The sequence below is a fragment of the Ranitomeya imitator genome, chromosome 2, assembly GCF_032444005.1.
Source record: "Ranitomeya imitator isolate aRanImi1 chromosome 2, aRanImi1.pri, whole genome shotgun sequence".
Classification (NCBI taxonomy): domain Eukaryota; kingdom Metazoa; phylum Chordata; class Amphibia; order Anura; family Dendrobatidae; genus Ranitomeya; species Ranitomeya imitator.
The window spans coordinates 323449799-323463972 of NC_091283.1; the positions used below are offsets into that span (position 1 = coordinate 323449799).

Genomic DNA, 14174 nt, shown 5'->3' on the forward strand with positions numbered 1-14174 from the left:
GGATGATTGACTATGCTGTCCTCCTCCTCCCTGTCCTCAGGCCATCAATGCTAAACAGACGCTAATACAGATGTGTTTGTAGTACTGTCACATGAAAGAGGCTTCTGTTCTTCCTCCTCCTCATTGCCTACCAATCCACGTTGAGAAGACATGAGACTGGGCTGAGTGTAATCCCCGTGTATGGTTCCTTGCTCCATGTCCTCGTGCTTTGCCTGCAATGCATCCTCTTTAATTGTGAGCAGAAAGGTTTTCAGAATGCTGAGAAGAGGGATGGTGATGCTAATTATGGCGCCATCGCTGCTCACCATCTTGTTGCAGTCCTCAAAGTTTTGGAGGATGGTACATATGTCTGACGTCCATGTCCACTCCTGAGGTCTTATGTGTGGAGTCTGAACTGAAATTCGACAGCCTTGTTGATGTTAGTAGTCAACAACTGCCCTCTTCTGCTCACAAATCCTTTCCAACATATGCAGCGTAGAGTTCCAGCGTGTGGGGACATCACACCAGTCGGTGAGCTGGATGCTGCAAACGCAGCTGAAGCACGACAAGGGTGGCTGAAGCTGTGGCTGACTTTCTAAAATGGGCAGACACAGCGTACTTTCACTAGCAGATCCGGAAGCTCCGGGTAGCTTTTCAGAAAATGTTGAACCACGAGGTTAAGCACATGGGTCAAGCAAGGTATGTGTGTGAGCTCAACTTGCCTCAGAGCCACACCAGGTTACGGCAATTGTCACACACAACCATGCCTGGCTGAAGGTTCAGTGGTGTCATCCAAATATCTGACTGCTCTTTCAGTGCTGTCCACAACTCTTCTGCATTGTGTAGTTTGTCACCTATGCAGATTAGCTTCAGCACAGCCTGTTGCCGCTTGGCTGCGGCAGTGCTTCCAGCTTCTGACTGATGTGTTGATTTCAGAGATGGAGGATGAAAAGGAGGAGGTGGAGGAGCTGTAGACTGTGGGGGCAACCCTGATTGACGTAGGGCCAGCAATCTTCGGCGTGGGGAGGTTGCATTCCATCCCTCGGTCCGACTGGGTCCCGGCTTCCACTATGTTAACCCAGTGTGTCGTCAGTGAAATGTAAAGTCCCCGCCCACAAGCACTCGTCTACGTGACCATGGTTAGGTGTACTTTCCCTTTAACAGCATTGTTGAGGGCACGGGTAATGTTGTGGGACACATGCTGGTGTAATGCCGGTACGGCACACCGGAAGAAATAGTGGTGACTAGTACCTTGGGACCGTCGCCATCAGGTTGCGTAAAGCTTCCATCTCAACGAGCCTAAAAGGCAACATTTCTACCACAAGCAGAAGAGAAATGTTACAATTTAGGACTGTGGCCTGTGGGACGTTGGCTGGGTATTTCCGCTTGTGTTCCAAAGACTGGGCTATAAATTGAAGGCTGTGCTGGGGCAAGGACGTGGATGGGCTTCATGATGGTGCTGCTTGACTGTGGGCAACAACAGGTGCAGGGCTAGAGGCATCTTCACATGCACCGTGGACTGGGGATTGGCTTCAATGCAAAACAGTGGAAGAAGCAGTGGTGTCACCTGCATACAGTGGTCCTGGAGTCTGGGTTTTGGCCCACAAAGTTGTGTGCTTTGCTGCCATGTACCTGATCATGCTGGTGGTGGTCAGGCTTGTTGTTTTGCAACCCCTGCTGATGCAGGCATGGCAGGTGCTCGAAATGGCCTGTTTGGGGTTATCGGAAGAGTCTTTAAAAAATAACCGTACTCTGGAAAGTCTAACAGTTGGAATGGCAACTTCCCTCATGTTGGTGTTATGGGGAACGGATGCATACCTTCTGTCTGTGGCCACCACACTGCTTCTTCCTGCCTGTTGGGGGGATATGCCTCCTTCCCTATTTGTGCTGCTGTCTTTGCTATGCAGGTCCTCCTGCCAGGTTGGGTCAGTCACTATGTCATCCACCACCTCGTCTTCCACATCCGCACCCTGCTCCTCCTCCTGACTTTCTGTCAATTGTGTCTCATCATCGTCCACCTCTTGTGACACTTTCCCACCATCGCCTTCGTGTGACCGGGGCATCTCTACATGCGATCTCATCTGTCCCCACTTCAAGTTGACTGGCCGAGAGTCTGGAATCTTGAAATGGAAAACTGAACAGTTCTTCAGAGTGTCCAAGTGTGGGATCAGTTGTCTCAGGGCACTCGGAATCGTGGAAGGAGGATCAAGGTGAGGAATATCCGGACCACACTCATAGCTACTCAGACTTGACCATGTGGAAGACATGGTGGTGGTGGTGGAGGCTAAGTGACTGGCAGCATTATCCGCTATCCAACCAACAACCGTTTCACACTGCTGTGGCTTCAATAGTGGTGTGCTGTGGTCCCCTAGAATCTGGGACAGGAAGGTCGAGCGAGAAGATGTGGTCTTTGTTGTGGCCCACTTTCACCTTGGCCACGGCCTCATCCTCTGAATGTACCATCAGCATCACGTCCACTTCCCCGTCCCTTGCCTTGCCCATTTTCAATGGACTACTGCACTATTTCAAAAACTCAACAAAAATGTATTTATTTAGAGCTAAATTATATCTGATCATTCAGTATGTCTGCAAAGCTACGATTTTTCAAACACAAACACCAGGCCTCAGCCTGACCTAACAGACTGTATTAAATTATGTTTGGGTTTTTGTAGAAGTTTTTAAAATGCAAAATGGTGCTGTATATAAGTTGAGTAACAGACAGCAAAAACTGTGGAAAAATGGCCTAAAATGTGCAAACTTGGAGCACACAGATATATGAGGCCTTTTTTTGGTGAATTTAACCCCCCCGTTGTGAGTTCTACTCTTGGGCTCCCTCTTGTGGTATGGCTGCTCCTTGGAGTTAGCTGTCATCAGCTGCCTCCACTTATCGTCCGCTATTTAAGTCTGGCTCTTTCTTCAGCCTGTGCCACTTGTCAATGTTTCCTGGCTGGATTCACATATCTGCTTGGATTCTCCTGGTTTCCTGACCAGTTCTGCAAAGATAAGTTCTGGCTTTGCTCATTTCAGTCCACATGTTGTGGACTTATTGTTCTGTGCATTCTATATTTGTCCAGCTTGTCAGTATGGATTTTTTCTGTTAGCTGGAAGCTCTGGGAAGCAGATTTACCCTCCACACCTTTAGTCAGGTGTGGAGATTTTGTAAACTCTGTGTGGATTGTTTTGTAGTTTTTATACTGACCGCACAGTATCCTTTCCTGTTCTATCTATCAAGCTAAACTGGCCTCCTATGCTAAAATCTGATTTCATTTCTGCGTATGTTACTTTCCCCTCCTCTCACCGTCAATATTTGTGGGGGGCTATCTTTTCTTTGGGGATTTTCTCTGAGGCAAGATAGGTTTCCTGCTTCCATCTTTAGGGGAAGTTAGATCTTAGGCTGTGCCGATGGCTCTAGGGAGCGTCAGGTACCCCCCACGGCTATTTTTAGTTGCGCTGCTAGGTTCAGGGTTTGCGGTCAGTACAGATACCACCTCCTTCAGAGCTTGTCTCATGTTGTTCCTAAACCACCAGATCATAACACCCCCCCCCCCCCAAAGAAAAAAAACAAAAAACAGTGGCATAAGGCTAGCACACAAAACTATGCTACGTATGCCTGACAAACTATGATTTTTAAACAGGCCTCAGTCTGATAGAACACACTGTATATTTTTTTTTGGGGGGTAAGTTTTTGGAGGAAAAAAAAAGGGCAACTAGGTATATAGTAAATAAGCTGCAGCAGCAGACAGTAATGGAGCTTTGGGAGGGATGCACTAGGAGCTACTGTATGTACGCATATACAGTGCCTGCAGGCCTTGCACTGATGTGGATATGCTGTGCCCTGCCTACCTAACGCTGCAATATTGGGACCCACGAATTAGCCCTAAAAAGGACTGTTGGTTTCTCAGGAGTTGTGGAATTAACAGCTGCAGACCTACACTAACGCTAAAACCACGATTCTGACCCTATCTCGGCAGCAGCTCTCCCTACTCTCGCTGAATCCGGAGCTGAATGCGGCGAGCAGGGCGGCGCCAGGTGTCTTATACTCGGGATGATGCTGTGCGGCCAAGCCAATCACTGCACGACCACAACAAAGATGGCTGCGGCGTTTCATGGCCTGGCAGACAATCCCTGCAGCGTGATTGGGTCTATAAAGTCTGCCAAAAATGCCGGGTGGAGACACCAGTTACCGCCGAATAATCCCGGAAATGCTCGGTGCTCGCCGAGTACGACGAGCATAGTGATACTCGGGCAAGTAACGAGTAGTGGCGAGCACGTTCGCTCATCACTAATAAAGATAAAACAACAACCACGACGGATTTCATCACCAGGAATCAGTGTAATCTGTATAACGGCACCAACCTGAAACTGTGCGTAGGTTACTGAGCACAATCATACTGACATGTTCCCTTTAAATTTAGATCTTAGGCATTTGGAAGAGGCGATGGAGAGCTTTTTTAAGACCATCAGTTACACACTCACATAAGTGAGGCAGGCCAATCCCACCACAATCAAACTATCATATAGAATGAGCAGGTAAAAAAAAAAAAGACAGAATAAAAAAGTATGTTACATCCCCAACAACAACGTATGTACGAGGGGAGAACTCCAATAGTAAACCAGAGTTGCATTCATTTATGGTGGACCATTGGAGCTACTATGAGTTCTGACCAGAAGATTAGAGAAAGTATTAGCGCTCCCCATTTGACGAGAGATTGTGCAGTAATCTGACTTCCTTAGGATCGAAAACAATGTAATTTATGACGTGGAGTGAATCCTTGAAACCAGGGCTCGAGCCATGCCAACACATCTAAGGCAGGCGGGAATAAATGTATATTACAGCCAATATTTTTATGACAGAATTTGAACCAGGATTTGTCTATACACACCCACTCTTCCAGCAGTACTGTCTACTCTGGAAGAGATATATAGATGATATTTTTTTCATATGGTGTTGAGACATTGATTCTCTTTTGTCCTTTTATCATACTATTAATCATAGCGTTGAGAAACTGACATTCACAATACAATATGATCAGAGGTCCATTTCTTTTCTTGACACTCAAGTTATCATTAATGATGACAGATCACTGTCCACTGATCTTTATGTCAAACCGACAGATAAAAATAGTTTGTTGTTCTTCACGAGTTGCAATCCTCGCCATATTAAAAGATCTCTCCCTAAATCGCAATATCAAAGGATTAATCGGATTGTATCTGACCTCTCTCAAAGCTCTGTGAGATTAAATGATATGGCTTCTAAATTTCGTAATCAAGGGTATCCGGAAGCATATCTCAATTTTCCCTCAGATGTTTCATCTTCAACCATACCACGATCCAATAAACGGAGAATGGCTTTAGTGAATACTTACCATCCCTTTATGCAGTTATTTCATACTAGATGGTGGCCCGATTCTAATGCATCGGGTATTCTGGAATATGTATGTATAGAGCAGCCACATAGTATATAGAACAGGCCACAACATATTCTTGACTACCCGATGCGTTAATACAGGCCACGTGGTATATAACAGTGGCCACACAGTATATAACACAGCACAAACAGTATATAACACAGCCCACGCAGTATATAACATTGCCCACATCGTATATAACACTGGGCACGTAGTATATAGCAGCCATGCAGTATATAACGCAGCCCACACAGTATATAACACTGCCCACATAGTATATAACACTGCCCACATAGTATATAGCAGCCATGTGGAATATAACGCAGCCCACCCAGTATAGAACACTGCCCACGTAGTATATAGCAGCCATGCAGTATATAACGCAGCCCACACAGTATATAACACGGCCCACATAGTATATAAAACACTGCCCACATAGTATGTAGCAGCCATGTAGTATATAACGCAGCCCACACAGTATATAACATTGCCCACATAGTATATAACATTGCCCACATAGTATATAACACTGCCCACGAAGTACATAGCAGCCATGTAGTATATAACACAGCCCACGCAGTATGTAACACAGCCCACGTAGTATATAGCAATGTGGGCACTATATGCGTGGTTAAAAAAGACTTAAAATAAAAAATAAACATATACTCACCTTCCGAAGAGCCTCTTGTAGTCCTGGTACCTGTGTGCGGTGCACGTGGCAGCTTTCGGTCCCAGGGTTGGTATGAGCGCAGTACCTGTGTGGTGGTCACATGACCGTGACGTCATGGAAGGTCCTTCTCGCATAGCATCCTTGGAACTGGAACCTGCCACTTGCACTGCCGAGTACAGGGTGCCACGTCGGAGGGTGAGAATAACCTTTTTATTATTATTATTATTATAATTATTTGTAACCTTAGATATTTTTACTATTGATGCTGCATACGCAGCATCAACAGTAAAAAGTTGGTCACACAGTGTTAATAGCTGCGTTAATGGAGTGTGTTACACCGCGGCATAACATGGTCCATTAACGCTGCCATTAGCCCTGTGTGAGGGCTGACTGGAGGGGAGTATGGAGCGGGCACTGACTGCAGGGAGGAAGGAGCGGCCATTTTTCCGCCGGACTGTGCCCGTCGCTGATTGGTCATTGCAATGGTCGTGGGCGTTTTGCCACGACCAATCAGCGACTTGGATTTCCAGGACAGAGGCCACGACCAATGAATATCCGTGACAGGCAGACAGAAGGACAGACAGAAAGACGGAAGTGACCCTTAGACAATTATATAGTAGAAAGTGACACAAACATTGGTCCCTTCTTGGATCATCGTACCCGGACATTCCAGAGTTTCAGGTCTCCCCCATGTGCCATAAGAAATCGCCGAGCTTACGTAACCTTTAGTCTCAACAGACATTGGCAGTTCATAAACCGAAATGAGACAAACTTTCTTGACCTCTTCACGGAAAGGAACATTTCCCTGAATATCACGAGAGGTGATACATTCACTCATCCCAGATCTGGTAAACAGTTTCCCATCCGCGGCTTTTATAGCTGCGATTCTACTTATATCATTTATTTTATTAAATGTCCATGCGGTCTCGGATATGTTGGAGAGACTACCCAACATATCCGAGACCGTATATCATGACACAAATCTACGATTCGGTGTAAAAAGATGGTTACCAATACCATCACATTTCATTTCCCATAACCATAACATCTAACAGCTGCGGTATCAAATTATTGATAGCATACCAATGGCGAGAAGGGGTGGCAACAGAATTTTGAGGCTAAAAGAAAGAGAGGCTTATTGGATCCACACCCTTTAAACTTTAGAACCACATGGCCTTAATAGAGAATATGAGATATTTTATTAAAATTTCTGTATACTTATTTCTCTTATCACGTAGAGTGAGATGAGTAGGCTCTCTACCATATAGAATATTAAACCTAGCTGATTTAGGCAAATACTAATTTTGAGCATGCTCCAATGTGTGTAGAGACATATACTTCTATATATATTGTTTTCCCACGTGGACAATATTTAGTGCTATGTAACATTATATTTTTTCTTTTAGATTTAGTCCAGTGGCCCATCACAAGTCTGGTGCATGTTTGTCTCTTACAGGTTTGTGGGACTTTCTTCTTTCTGTATCTCATATGGCTGCATACCCATTTCTTCTATTGGTAGAGCCCATTTGTATAGAATCATGGTTATAATCATTCATTTATCTATTTATTCACATATTTTTAACTATCACTTTTTTGCATTTATAGTTAGTTACCCATTTCTTTCCTTATACTTCTATTTAGGTTTAGTTGCTAAGTTACCGCTTCAGTCTTCTATATTTACTTTCTTGCACACACACATCTATATTCATTTTCTTTTATACACTCACAGACATATTCTCCTCCAAGCCAGATCATTGCACTCTATTTAGTATCTATGGTAGAGAATGCGGACAGCGTTCCTTTTAGCTGCCCCACTTCCGTCCATCCAGCTTCCTAGCGCATGCGCGTCTTTATTTTTCTGCGACTGCGCAGTGGCTCTTAGTATACTTGCCCTTCTTCCGGCTTTGGCACATTACTGACGCCATAAATAGGCGGTGATATGATACACGCCGCACCTCATCATCATAGCGGCTGTATCCGGTATCCTGCACGGCTTGTTCTACCAGGTAACATCACATTTCTCTTGCGGACTTTCTCATTTCTCTATCTTCTTTTGTGGCACTCACTATGGTTTCTATTTTATTGTTTACAGTTATATCCCTTATATCATACAGGTAATCATGGGTTTATTTCTTAAACTTACTGATATAAGAGGCTATTGTTTATATGACAGTTTCTACTACCCTATACTATCCTACGGACTGCTGGATATTTTCCAATCACCTCATGGACCCTGGACTAATAATCTTCCCCCCTTTTTTTCATATACTGATGGTGTTACATATGTATGTCTTGATATACGTTTGGTTACATAACGTTATTTGAAGCCACATGTTATTATATAGTAACCGTTACCTTTTTTCACAGTTATCTTAGGTTGTTTTTGTTATACATGTGGAAATTTACGGATATCTCTACGATACACTTTTTTGGTGTCTTGCTAGACACATTGTTATTAATTTTGTAATTTATATGTACATATACGTTTTTGGTTATGTGTGTGAATATAGATACATGCATACTGAATCCTGTGTTCACTTCTGATCTATATTTGACCAGCTTATATATTCATATTTTGATTTATTCATCATTAATTCTGTGACCATTTTGTTGTTGTATTATGTTGTAGATAACTGCCTTGATAAAGTCCTTTTTTGGCCGAAACTTTGGCACATTGTATGACTGGTCAATTCATCAAAAAATAAAATTATATTTTTGGCATTTAATTCTTAAGAGTCCTCAGATTGGTCTATACTATTTTTCTGAGGCCCTCCGTTTACCTTTGGACTGCGATCCCCTTGATCTATTATATTACAGTCATCAGCCACGCACAGCTCAGAGATATATCATGGCACAGGTGTTTTATGTAGATTATCACAATCCTCCTTGAAGTTGGTCGGTTTTGAAAGAAATTGAAAAGTCAGGATAAAGGGAAACTCTGTTATTGTCCAGAAATTCACACATGGCCTCACTGCACATTTAATGTTGTCGATCATAAAAGTGAAGTTTGGCCTGAAAGACTGGACCTGGTCTTGTAGAGACCATATGAGCACATTCGGCAGCACAGAAGAAGGAGAAGGGAGATTCATCCGATAAGATCTCAGGGTTCTAGGAAGCCAACAGTATCATTACCCTCCGCTTTCTCTTACAGGCCCATCATAATATTTATCTTCAAGTTATTTTCTAACTTGTCAGCACATTCTACGTACACCATCTTGACTTTATAGTTCACAGATCTGGGCAGGTAACAGCGTCTCCTAAACCCAGGGGGTAGGTGGATCCTCCAGGTGGTAAGTTCTAAAGAAAAGGGCTTTCAATGCCCAAAGTAATTTGAACAGTTTTTGGTTGAGGAGAATGTTGTGGTTGGGAGGCAAAATGATGATAGCACGATTGTGATACGGCTGGACTACACCACCACGATAAAGCAGCCACAGCTGGTGACTGAGAAGAATCTGTGACTTCTCTGCATTTAGTGATTACTACTCACCTGGGTAGTCATATGTAGGAATCCCCTCTTTACACCACTCATCACTCCTCATATATGTCTCTGCAGTATTAATATGGGTCAGATCTTCCCCCTGAAATAAATATTGTAAAAGTCACAGACAGATGGAGAAGTCACATCTATGATCAGCTCTAATCCTGTCATCTCCACCGTTCTCATTACACAAGTATAAAGCATATAATACTGGTGGATAAAACAAGACTGAGCACAAGACCTTCACAGCCGTCTACATATCATAGGGGAGATCTCCTGACACCTTCTCTCCATCTACCTGATGATCCTGAGGAACATTGGGATCTTCTTGCTTACAGTCCTGTGGAAGAAGAGGACGGGGACATCTCTCTGGTGTCATCTTACTGGATAGATCTGGAGGAAACACATACAGGGACTGAATTCATTCTTACATACAAATAATTATAGGCTGTATGTGTTTAGTCCTTTCTATTACCTGATGATGTGAGGGGCTGGGGAACCTCCATTATGACGTCCTTGTACAGATCTTTGTGTCCTTCTAAATACTCCCACTCGTCCATGGAGAAATAGACAGCGACATCCTGACACTTTATAGGAACCTGACACATACAATGATACCGTCATCACCCCGATCCCTTCATAGTGTTACTGTACAATGTCCCAGCAGTGTCACCTCTCCAGTCAGCAGCTCAATCATCTTGTAGATGAGTTCTAGGATCTTCTGGTCATTGATGTCCTCATGTATCAGGGGGTGAGGTGGAGGCCCCATGATTGGGCTCAGGGGTCTTCCCAATCCCTCAGACACAGGGTTCTGACAGCGATCACTAGAGGTCTTCTTCACCACTGTGTAACCCTGCTAATGGAGAGACACATTAATAAATCTCACTACAGACATTTCCAGAGTCCTCACCTCTCCAGTTCTGTCCATCTGTTATTCCCATAGATAAGAATGATGTAATGTGACGTCATCAGAATCTCTCACCTCTCCAGTAAGCCGGAAGAGGATCTCTAGGGTGAGGTGTAATATCCTCTCTGCCATTTTGACTCTGTCCATATCCATGTTTGATGAGTAAATCAGGAAAATTCTCTTATCTAAAAGATCTTCACTGAGAGGATTCAATATTGTAGAGACCTGAATGAGAAGATGAGCCGCTGTAACATCATAAGAATCCTGTGTAATAATACAATTACTGGAGATAATAAGGAAAACATATGAGGAGATTTATTATTTTACAGTATTTAGTTTCTTCTTTACATCTACTAATAAATCCTATATATTTAGGCCACAGACAACAAGCAGTTTCTTCCTCGGAGTCGGCAGCTGAATACGTTTCTCACAGACTCATCTTCCATAACGCTAATTCTCGTCTCATTTACCGACCCTGGAATCGGCATTAGCAATACCGCAGGAGATATTCATTACACGCGACATGAGAAATAACTACTTCATAATGAGGACGACATCTTCTACTATGGCTCTAGAAACATATTTGGCCAGAGTCGGTCACTGACTTCATCACCACCGGCCGTCTATATGAAGGTTTCCCGTCTTCCCCGCACTGTAATCTTCTATCACGTTAGATCTCAGGTCTGATTCACACAGAAGTTTGAGGCTTTTAGAAAAGCTTTTTTGTTTCCACAATCAACGCGAACAGAAATGATCTGATCCCAAAGTCTCCATGTACAGTGATTTATGGGGTTTATTTCTGGCCTTAGGATTTCCTATATTACAGGAAAAACACCCGAAAAAAAACAGATATTGAAATGTTTCTAAAAAAAATTGGCTCCAACAATTCTTGTAAAAAGAAAAAAACTGCAATGTATGATGGTCTATTGGCCGGGCCAGAGGCAGCGTCTAATAAGTTACCTTTTAACGCCCCCATACACAGACTAAAGTTCCATGAAATCACTGATTTCGGGGGTTTGGGTGACTATATAATGTATTTGGGGGCCTCCTGACAAATGATGTAAGGGCAGAGAAGGATCTGGCATCCTGAATTTCATGGCTAATCCGTTTGTTCTTCCTGTAGATAATCCTTCGCTAGAGGAGTCTGGAGGCGCCTTTCTCATACAGACCACAGGAAAGCTGGAATATTTGTGTGTATGGGGGAGTCGGGAGAGATGGCCGTCTGCCAAATGACCGTTCAGCCAACTCTTATCTCATGTGTATGGGGCCGTTAGTATTACACTGACAGCAGTGATGATACACGGCACTACAGTAGTACAGGGCATCACCGGAGCTATCAGAGGCTTGTATGTTGTATGATCTCACTGATCAGAGGCGTTTAAAAAGGTTTAAAGTGAAAAAAATCATAGTTTCAGCAACAAGAAATATCTGTCACTATATGGAAAGTAGAGTCACTGCACAATGTTAGTTAAGTCTTGTCTATAACAACTTTATTATATTCTATTATCCTGTACACAGTGGTGTAGACAGAAATCACAGGTCCGACAGCAATAGCTGGATTGGGCCCTCCAACGTAAAGAAAAAAAAAAAAAAATTATATATACCGTATATACTCGAGTATAAGCCGACCCGAGTATAAGCCGACCCCCCTAATTTTGCCACAAAAAACTGGGAAAACTTATTGACTCGAGTATAAGCCTAGGGTGGAAATGCAGCATTTACCGGTGAATTTCAAAAATAAAAATAGATCATTATTTCCCCATAGCTGTGCCATATAGTGCTCTGCACCGTTCATATTTCCCCATAGGTGTGAACCATATAGTGCTCTGCACCGTTCATTGTGCCCCCTAGCTGTGCCATATACGGTGCTCTGCACCGTTCACTGTGCCCCATAGCTGTGCCATATACGGTGCTCTGCACCGTTCACTGTGCCCCATAGCTGTGCTGTGCCATATACGGTGCTCTGCACCGTTCACTGTGCCCCATAGCTGTGCCATATACGGTGCTCTGCACCGTTCACTGTGCCCCATAGCTGTGCTGTGCCATATACGGTGCTCTGCACCGTTCACTGTGCCCCATACATAGCTGTGCTGTGCCATATACGGTGCTCTGCACCGTTCACTGTGCCCCATAGCTGTGCTGTGCCATATACGGTGCTCTGCACCGTTCACTGTGCCCCATAGCTGTGCTGTGCCATATACGGTGCTCTGCACCGTTCACTGTGCCCCATAGCTGTGCTGTGCCATATACGGTGCTCTGCACCAATCATTGTGCCCCCTAGCTGTGCCATATACGGTGCTCTGCACCGTTCACTGTGCCCCATAGCTGTGCTGTGCCATATACGGTGCTCTGCACCGTTCACTGTGCCCCATAGATGTGCCATATACGGTGCTCTGCACCGTTCACTGTGCCCCATAGATGTTCCACATAAATTTGTGCCGCCGCTGCCGCAATAAAGAAAAAAAAACACATACTCACCTCCCTTGATTGCAGCTCCCGGCGTCTCGTTCCGGCGCCTCCATCTTCCCGGCGTCTCTGCTCTGACTGATCAGGCAGAGGGCACCGCGCACACTGTATGCGTCATCGCGCCCTCTGCCTGAACAGTCAGAGAGCAGAGACGCCGGGAAGATGGAGGCGCCGGCCAGGAAGATGGATCGGCGCCCGGCGGCTGGAACGAGGACAGGTGAATATAACATACTCACCTAGTCCTGGCGATCCTCGCGCTGTCCCCTCCTGTCTTCGGTGCCGCAGCTTCTTTCTCTATCAGCGGTCACCGGCACCGCTGATTAGAGAAATGAATAAGCGGCTCCGCCCCTATGGGAGGTGGAGCCGCTTATTCATTTCTGTAATGAGCGGTCCCACGTGACCGCTGAAGAGAGGAAGAAACTGCAGCACAGAAGCCCGTGGGACGGCAGGGACAGCGCGAGGATCGCTGGGACTAGGTAAGTATACCTCAGCGCCCTCACCCCCTCACCCGCCGACCCCACCGCTACCGTGACTCGAGTATAAGCCGAGGGGGGCACTTTCAGCCCAAAAATTTGGGCTGAAAATCTCGGCTTATACTCGAGTATATACGGTATATATATATATATATATATATAGCGCTGAGTGTATGTATGCATGTGTTGTGATGCAGTGACCCCTGTTACAGGTAGGGGTCATTGCATGGTCTCCCCAGTATACGCTCGGTGGCATATTGAGGCCATGAGAGTGCATGGCAGTTGCATGCATGGCTGTGGTAATGAGACAAAGTCCGGCATTGTGGTGAATGGCTGGTATGTGTGTCGCAGAGGAGGAGACTCTGCGCTGTCAGCCTGAAATAAGTTAGTTGGTTCTGGGACCTGTAGTCATACAAGTTTGTGTAATTGTTCTAATGGGAGGCTGTCAGGGCTAGTTATGAGAGATGGGAGGGTCAAACTAGCCACACTCCCACCGGGGGGAGTGGTTACACCTTCATAATATGACCAGGGTGTGGGTCACATGGTCGCTGAGTGTGGACCTGAATGGTCTATGCTGGAAGGTCCTGGAGAGCCTAGGTGTTAGGAGTGTCATCCCCCTGAAGAGCACGTGGTGGGGCTTTGGGCTTTGGACCTGGTGGCCTGGGGTGTTGGACAGATGTCCTGAATAGCACCCGGGCAGGTCACATGCCTGCGGTGTTGGGCAAAGTCCTGAATAGCACCTGGATAGGCCGCATATCTCTGTGTTGGACGGTCCCAGGTGGGATGGACGTCC

At 45.0% G+C, this 14174-nt stretch overlaps 1 pseudogene; it reads right to left on the minus strand.

The window, feature by feature from the left end:
* The window catches only part of LOC138663517 (zinc finger protein 665-like), a 141816-nt pseudogene that overhangs the window by 96997 nt on the left and 30645 nt on the right, over positions 1 to 14174 (minus strand).